The sequence below is a fragment of the Oryzias melastigma genome, linkage group LG15 (genome assembly GCF_002922805.2).
Source record: "Oryzias melastigma strain HK-1 linkage group LG15, ASM292280v2, whole genome shotgun sequence".
In the NCBI taxonomy this organism is placed as follows: Eukaryota; Metazoa; Chordata; class Actinopteri; order Beloniformes; family Adrianichthyidae; genus Oryzias; species Oryzias melastigma.
Window position 1 is genome coordinate 4,868,062 of NC_050526.1, and position 8,326 is coordinate 4,876,387.

General features: G+C 38.7%; 1 protein-coding gene across 1 annotated transcript in view; it reads left to right on the plus strand.

Annotated features, from left to right (window-relative positions):
* The first annotated feature begins 1,801 nt into the window (after positions 1-1,801).
* chrm3a (cholinergic receptor, muscarinic 3a) overlaps positions 1,802-8,326 on the plus strand; it is a 140,271-nt gene continuing 133,746 nt past the window's right edge. Inside the window, exon 1 of the mRNA XM_024297942.2 lies at positions 1,802-2,064. The gene's annotated coding sequence lies outside the window, so the exon portion shown is untranslated. The remainder of the gene's footprint in view (positions 2,065-8,326) is intronic.

Sequence of the window (8,326 nt, forward strand, 5' to 3'; positions counted from 1 at the left end):
ACGTGTATTTGTGGCATTTTTCTTATGAAAGTGAACAAATAATTTTGTTTTTGTATTTCTGAGCCTTTCTGTTTTTAAATTGCTGTCAATCAAGCTCAAAAGCCACGCCCCCTCAGAGGAGATTTTGGAAACTGAGGTTTCAGATCAACTTGAAAAATGGCTTTTTAAGACATTAAGACTGTTGGATTTTGGGTAAAAAATTCATAATCATAATAGAAACATGACTGGGAATGTTTTTTTAAACGGATAAATAGTAATAGGGTGACTTTAAAAATTGAACCATTCATTTATAGTGATTTTTCTTCACTATTTCAAAATAAAAGTCTGTTTTCTGTGGTAAACGTGGAGTTTTAATATCACTCATGTGATTTTTATGAGTGTTTCTTTGTTCTTAAGATGTGGTCTTCTGAGAGTAAGCACCTCTTGGCCTGAGACTCTTCGATGCTCTTCACATCTGACTGAATGATATTTTCTAGGATTCTCAAAGGGAAAAAGCTTGCATCTTTTCTTTGTATTTTTTTTGTCAGAATGCTTGAACAGCTAGTAAAGGTTTCACACAAAGGGTTCATTTTTGGATTTTTTTTGGGTCATTTTTTGTTGGTATTTCTCAGAAATGGAAGATGAAAATAGTCTCTAGTCCAGTAAACTACAGTCATTTTCTTATCGGTCTGTTCATGCAGTTCGTGAGGAATCAGACGGTGTGAAATTGCAGGACGGTGAATGCAAAGGCTCACCTTGGAGTTTGTGTTTACTAAAGCTGACATGTGCGACAGACGAGAACCACTAACCAGAATGCATCTGTTTATTTGTCCTCCAACCATATATGTTACATATTTTTCCTCAATGGTCATCAGTCATTTAAAAATATGCACAAAAATCCGATTTATCTCAACCTCCACTAACATAAACCAACTGCATCAGCAACTTTCAATCTTCCTCATCATCTTGGCGAAGACACAATGTTATGCAAATTCCCACATACTGTACACAGCAGCATCCAGATGGAGAGAACGACTTCTCTCCTGATTTAGAAGAGTGCAGCTGTGAAGAAATGCAGCAGAAACCTGAGCGATCGGTCAGTCCTGGTATCAAACACACCCCTGCAGTGATTCTCAGAGCTTTCATTTCAATCCTGGAGTTTTCCTTTGAGGATTGTCACTCATTCCTTATATTGGAAAATTGCAAAAACATTTGCTTTGGCTTCTTCGGTTCCATGCAGATTGTTTGCAAGAAGAAATAAATGATAAAATCTGGGCTTATCAGATCTGATGTAATACCTTTCATCTCAGGGATCTTGAAGTGACTTTATTTGGTCATTTAATGTGCTAAAAATGCTTTTTTTTAATGTTACAAATAGTTCGTTTTAAGAAAGTGGAAACTCTTTGCTCTTTAAATCAAAGCATTTCATTTTAAAAGCATTTTTTCAACCAAATACTTGAGTTATTCATGTTAGATTATATATTTTTGGTAACTTTTTTGAGCAAAACTATTTTTTTTTTGTTTCATTTGAACACAATTTCTGTTTTTTTCCATGAGTTAAATAACTCATAAAAAAGGTAGCCCCTTTTAAACCTTTAAATTTGGTTAAAAACAGCCCAACTTTGTCATTTTTTGGGGAGTTTTTCCCCTTTTTGCTGAAAATTATGTTTTCTTTTTGCTTCTTCAGTGGACAATCCTTAATCCTGTGTGAACAATTTTGCAGTCTAATCCGCTTCTGTGCGTTCCAACCTCCCAGCTCCAGTCCATGAATGAATCTGTACCTTTTTCAGTTGGCGGGTGTGCCACCTGCCGCTGCGTCACGACGCCCCTGACCAATCCCGACGCGCCGGCTCCGTGCGCTCTTGGAGATCCTGTGCTGCTGCTCCTTCCATCGCCGCCCAATCCCCGGCTCTGTGACCGGGGTAGGTGGCGGAGTCTCGTGAGTTGACAGTCGTTAGCTCCTCACACTTGACCAGATCGGACTGCGGATCCAAACATGGACGCGCGAGAAGTTTGACTGGATTGTCATTTTTTCCTCCTCTACTTGTTGTGAATGTGACGGCGCGCATCAGTCCCTGCTATGAGGTAGGTGGGGATGAGTTGTTGGGATCTGAAAGCTTTGCGAACATTCGGTCAAAGTTCTCTGCGTGAAAATGTGCGGATTCCAAAACGCCCCACGGAAAATACGCGCGTAAAAGTTGTCTTTTTCTGACGTTTGACGCCTCTAAGGCGAATTCCTCCTGCGTTGTACAGTAGGTCGCTTCAGCTTTTATTTGGCTGCAAGTTTGGCACACACACCCTGCTTCTGTTCTCCCAATGCACGGCTCAGCATCCCTGCTGGAGACTCGTTTTTCTGATGCGTAATTGCAAAAAATGTGCATCCTTAAAGTTAAATCTAAGGCAAAACGTTTCCTAATCCCCCCAAAATTAAAGTTATTAAATTAAAGATATATGCTCCCTCAAAACAGAATGATTTGTCTTTCTGTGGCACATTAAATATCCATACCATATCTGCGCCCTAGTAATGGATGATGGGGATAAATTGATCGTGTCCTTAGATGGAAAGTGAAGGCGTTCATGAATTGGGTGAAATGTTTATTTATGAAGCCCCTACATGGCCATGTGAAGGAATGCTCCTTCTCAATGACCAGGGGGTGCTCTGACATTGTTTTTCATAATGAGTGAGAACAGAGGGAATGGCATTTATTCCAGCTATTTATCATAGAAGTATTTTTTTTAATGGTTTTGCATTTCAATGTGTCAACATGTCATTTGGAGAAGTTCTGGGATGAATCCACTGCTGGTGATTGTCACTTTCCATTGGTTTTAATGGAGAGATGCAATAAAAAATAATCAGAAGAAGCTGAGGAAGAGGAGTGAGCAGCAATAAAGCGTTCATAGGGTGATGCATTGTTGACCCCCAGTCAATAATGGTGTTTTAGTCTCCCTTCTTTTGATGAATATTTTTGCTTTAAATGGTCTGAGCGCCTTATTGATCATGGATGTGACTTTACTTAATAGAGTGAGAGCTGGATGGGACTGCACAAGTGGGCTGGAAATGTCTGTGCTCTTATCGTGTGCTGTACCTGTTGTTCTGCGTGGGTACCACTCTGGCAGATGGCACAGATGCTGAGGTTTCCTGTTGATTCCCAACTCGCATATTTTTGTGCAACAAACAAATATGACATTAATAGGTGCTTATTATTCCATCAAAATATTGACATTTTCTGGAGTTTTAAAGTCCCCCTCTGATGAAAATCATGTTTTTTTTTTTTAGTTTTGAACATGTATGTGTGGCATTTCTTCTTATGAAAGAGAACAAATGTATTCAGGAATAATTTTGGGATTTCCGAGTGTTTCTTCTTTTAAATTGCTGTCAGTCAAACTGTCACAGACTGGCTCTGTTTGAATTAATGATCCTTCTTTCCATCACAACAGCTCTGCTGCACATGCACTAAACCCTCATCTGTTCCTAGCGTGTCTAGTTCAGGTTCTGGAGAAGAGAAGATGATATATTCACATTGACTGCAGTCAAATGAGCCGCCGTTCACATTTCCGTGGTCAAATTAGCTGTTACTGCCTTTTTTGTGTGAGTTTCACACAACACTTAGGGTAGCAGGACTGAGAACGCTGGAAAATCTCTACCAGACTTCACAGAGCTTCTTGATGTGACCACGGAAATGTGAACGGCGGCTCATTTGACCGCAATTGTAAAGGATTGTAAATCAATGAAAGAGCATTTTGATGTTAGCTTTCATTATTGTCCTAAGAATTCTGCTCTTAGAAACCAATAGATTGAATGTATTGGTCACAGCAACGTCAATAAGCATTGGAAAATTACCGTATTTTCCGGACTATAAGTCGCGCTTTTTTCATAGATTTTCCAAGGCTGCGACTTATACTCAGGAGTGACTTATATGTGATTTTTTTAGACATAAATAGGCTAATATTTTTGCTATTTTCCCCACTTAAAACCTGTTGCCTTTTGGCGGTTGTTTCCAATAACAACCACTAGAGGGCACTGTAGGTTTGTGTATCAGTATCTACTGCTGTCAGCTGACAGAAACGCAGAAGAAGAAGTTACGTTCAAAACAAACGTTCCTGATAATCTAATCATTGTCCTCATGGATGTTATGATGTTTTTCTCATTTGCATCAAGACATCATTATTATTGTTTTTATTTTTTCTCTTCCTGGGCTAATGTGGGACAACAAGCCATCAAACTGGGTTATAAACAGACAGAAGAGCAGCTAAAAACATAACCTCTCAACATCATCCGTATCTTCTGTATATTTTAAACGAGATAAACAGTCAAAACCTCCATCATGTAGCGATGAGGCTAAAAACTTCAGACAGCTTCTCCAATGGGAGTGTCTAGTTTATGAACACATTTTTGGACAAGCATCGAGCATTAAATTAGACGCACATCAAAAGATTCAGCGAACTCGAATTGACGCATGAATCACATTTGATGTCAAATGCAACGTTACGTCGGGCTTGTTGAATTTGTTCATAAATGTTGGACTATTCTCTTAAAAGTGCGACTTATACTCCGGAGCGACTTATATATGTTTTTTTCTTCTTCATTATGCATTTTTTGGCCACTGCGACTTGTACTCCGGTGCGACTTATAGTCCGGAAAATACGGTAGCTAGATTTGGGAAACAGAGGCTTCAGATCAACATGAAAATGGCTTTTTAAGACATTTAGGTTGTGGGATTTTGGTTTAAAACTTCATAATCACAATTAAAAAAAAGTATATACTGTATATATTTTCGAACAAGAACAACAAGAAAACAAAGAAAAAAAACAGCAAAAGCAAACAAACAAAAGTATAAGAAACAATGCAATTTATCCCACAATCAATCTTGAATGCAACAAAAGATGTTCAAAGTTCGAAAAAGGGCTTTGGATGAAGCTAATAGCTTATCAACTCCAAGCCCCCAATTAAAACACTACTGGGAAAATTTTTTTTTTTTAATTTAAAGAAATGTCATAGCATTTTTGCAGCTTCAAAGCGAAGGAAAATATGTGAAAACCAGACAAAAATGCTGAAAAAGATGTCGTTTTGCAGCATAACCGTTCACTGCACTTGCTGGCACCAGCAGGCTACTTTTAGATCAGGCAATCGGAGACAGTGATGGGTATTTTACAGGAGTCAGCTGGCCAAACAGACGGGCTAACTCCCCCATTGGGTTTCATTAGAGCTCATCTTGATGTTAAAGCCCGTTTAATCCACTTTCACAGCCATGCAGGCCACAACCGAGCAAAGCACAGCAGCTATCTTTAAACTTTTCCATCTCAGCTCAATTATTAAAACAACAGAGAAGAAAAAAAAAAAATAAAAAAAAAAACGCCCCTGTAGCTGATCTCTAAATGCCTCTGCTGAAGAGGCGGAACTTTGTTCCCCTCAGAGTCGGACGGAAGGCTGTCAATCAGTCCGTAAACAGCCGTGTTTATGCAGGCCTGCTCGCCTCCTCCTGCAAGCAGATGTGCAGCCGGAGGTGGAGATTACAGTAAAGCCTTATGAGGTGAGCGCTCTGCCTCTTTTGTCTTTGCGTTCCCTGTCTGGGCAGCGTCTGTTGTTGTCCCACGTTTGTGGCGCCTGTGTTACTTCAGTGCTGGGAAGGCAGAGACACACTTCAGCTTCACATACTCGACCGCAGTTTATACAGCTGTTAATCTTACAACACACACACACATATATAGATGTGTGTCATCTATATATATATATGTATATATTTATGACATGTATGTATGTATATATATATATGATGTGTGTATGTATATACATATATATATTACATATATGTATATATATGACATATATATGTATATATGACATATATATGTATATATGACATATATATATGACATGTATGTATGTATGTATATATATATATATATATATATATATATATGTATATGTATATATATGATATGTATATGTATATATATGATATGTATATGTATATATGACATGTATATGTATATATATGACATGTATGTATATGTATGATGCGCGTATGTATATACATATATATGACATGTATGTATATATATGATGCGTGTATGTATATACATATATATATATATGACATATAGGTATATATATGGCATATATATGTATATATATGTATATACACATGGCATGTGTATATATGTATATATGACATATATATATATGACATGTATGGATATATATGCTGTGTGTATGTATATACATATATATGACGTATATGTATATATATGACATGTGTGTATATATATATATATATATATTTGTATACACACACGCATACATATAAAGATACACAATATGTTCCTCACTTTGCCTGTTCTGGCCTTTCATGTGGATATTACATAAGCAGTTTAGGCTTTTATGGATGGACTAACGTGTCCTAAACTCACATTTATTTCTTCCCGAACTTTACTAGCTGTCATAACCTTAGTCGGCAGCCTCTCATTGGCGGCGATAAGGTTTCGCACTTCAGGGCTGTTAACAATACTGCCACTGTGTGTTTACCTTAGGATATTGTGCATGTTCGGCACACAACCGTTCACACACAAATCAAGATAATGCCGGTGAGTTGCAGTTCAAGGATCTAGTATTGGCAGGAAATTAAGCGGTAGAATGGAAGACGACATTGTTTCAGTAGCAAACAGATTCCAAGCATACCCCGATGCACCAAATTGTCAGTTTTGCACTATGTATGTTAAGATTATTATTATTTCATTTATTGGTTCCGCTTTCGCTCCTCATACAGCATTCGCAGTGTCTTTCACTTTTCCCTCACTGGCTCGGTCATGTGCGACTGGTTTCCTCACAGCGTGCCACTCTCCAGGGCTCCCCTGACAAAACAAACCTCACTTGAGGGAATTCAGTCATCCTCAATATATGACTGCCGAGGTGTGTTTGCATTCTGACTGCTCTTTGCAGATAAATCAATGACAGTTTTTTTTTTGTGATGAGCTTCTGTGGAAGTCCAGGGGGATGGATAAGGAGAGCTGCACACAGAGAGAGTGATGAAATGCAGAAGGGAGAAAAACGATAGAGAATAACTGCTCACTGGTGGCATGTTCACATCCACAGTGGGTCTGCTTTTTGTAAAACAAACATATTGTGAACCCACAAAGACTTGAGTTAATGTTGTCCCCATAAACTCGGTTAATGGCTTTCTACTTTTTAGGAATCTGTTGAGGTTTTGAGGTTTTCACTTTCATGCACCACTGAAGAAGCTGAAGATGACACGTCCGTAAGTGTGGGCTCTGCACGAATCATGCTGCAGGAGAGTATTTTGGAGGGGAAATCCTGACACAGCCCAATGATAGTCCACGTTTGGATGCGTTTTGAAGTGCCTGCATGGTGTTATAATATTTTGTCAGCCCTGCAGGTGGTGGTTCGGTGCAACCTGCAGCTGCACCTGGATGGCGAGACTCAACCACTGGGTGTGGAAGGATAATTATTCTGGCAATCATGGTGCTGCATGAATAAATGATTGAAATGTTTGTTTTAAAAGACAAACTTGTGGAGTAAAATTCTGCATTTTTACATGTTTTTGATTAAATCTATCTGTGGCTGTTTGAGTAAATGTCTTCTTGCCTCATTGAAGTCAGTGACATTGCCACTCTGCACCTCCATGTCGACTTAATTGCTCCATTATTTAAGTCCAAGTCTATCCAGTTTTGAATAATTTAACCGTCTAACACCAGAGCTCCTGTGTTTATGTATGTTGATTTACTGTAACTTTTCAACCGTTAACATGATCATTCCATCAGATTCTAAAGGAGAAAAGTGATGTGAGCCTCCCATACCCATGAAAATGAGCGGTACGATACGGCATATCTGAGAAAAAAAACGTTGAAAGCTTAAAACGGGGGGTTCTGATCGAGGACTTCCAGCCAATGATTTTGGGGGCAAATTATGTTTTTTTGCAGCGGGCTCCAGCAGGGGGAGAGACTTCTGGCTATTAACTTTCGAGCACCATATTTTTTCTTTGTGGCTAAATTTTCTTGAGTATTTTAGGCGCTTGGGGGTGATACGATACCCCAAACTCTTAGAACACTAATGCTGAATGGGAATTTTCCCTACAGCTTCTCCTTTTCTACATTTAGCCCTCCAAGCGGAGAGAGATGGAAAAATAGTCTTCAAATTTGGACATTATCCCTTGATGACATCATCAACAGTCGCCGGTCATCTACGTTGGCATGTAACTGCTAGCGCTAGGAAAATACACAACAACATCGGTTTTATAACTTAAAAAAGTCATGCTAAAACAAAAAAGTCATTACTTACATTTACATTTAAATGCCTGTGCTTAAGGGGACACCCACTTGAAGAAATGAG